We start from the raw sequence: 928 nt of genomic DNA, 5'->3' as shown, positions 1-928 counted from the left end.
AAATAGTAGATGATGTCTTAGAAAGTCGCTGCAGCAGTGGCAGCTTCCCAAGCCTGTGAGATGCTCAGAGCTGTGACAGTGAGTGCTGCTTAGGTGGCCCTGGGGCAGAGCCCTCTCTTCTGCCTTCAGGGGCATTTGAAAGAGAAAGGGGGAAGGGGCGCTGGTGGCACCTCTCAGGTGGCCCTCTCAAGCAGTGGGAAATTGCCTGGCAGCCAGAGCAGCTTTAGGACTCCACTGGATACGTCTGTCAGCTCCACTTCTACCTACGTATAACACCCAGGCAACTGTAATTGCCACATAAACCATCAGGCATTGCTTTTGCCAGAGGATTTTTTTTTTTTTCCAGCCTTTGAAAACAAGGTTATATTTAACTAACCTTCTCCTACAGGTAGCGAAACCGAGGTACAGAGAAGGGCTCGTACAAGGTTATGTAGCAAGTCATAGGCACTAAATCACCAGGTGTCCTGATTTCCTCTCACCCATAAGAATCCCTAGAACTCACTATCTCCTATAATAAAGCTTAGCTCAGAGTCTTATTTTCAGATTTAATTAATATGCAAAGTTCTTTGATCCCCTTTGATGAAGGTTTCTATGTAATTTGCGATCATATTTTAAAGTAATACCTCTAATTGTTATGCAGCAGTAAAATGAAATACAGATAATACATTTGCTATTTTTAGAGAAAGAACCGAGTATTTTACTCCAGCAGTTTTAGGTTACAGTCATTTTCAAGAGAAGAGCTGTGAGATTTCTGCTGCTGTTGAAACACTAAGAAAGTGAGGATTAGCAAACATACAGTGTGTTCTGGGATCCTGGCTTTGTAGGGGTGAGTTCCCCCCAGAGGATGACTAACAGCAGGATGTGGGACATAATTTGCATGTTCTCTGACTCTGCTGCAATCATTTGTGTATTGGATACTTGAATTATA

This window comes from Egretta garzetta, unplaced genomic scaffold (genome assembly GCF_000687185.1).
Source record: "Egretta garzetta isolate BGI_Z169 unplaced genomic scaffold, ASM68718v1 scaffold209, whole genome shotgun sequence".
NCBI classification, from domain to species: Eukaryota; Metazoa; Chordata; class Aves; order Pelecaniformes; family Ardeidae; genus Egretta; species Egretta garzetta.
Note: the sequence above shows the minus strand (reverse complement) of the source record.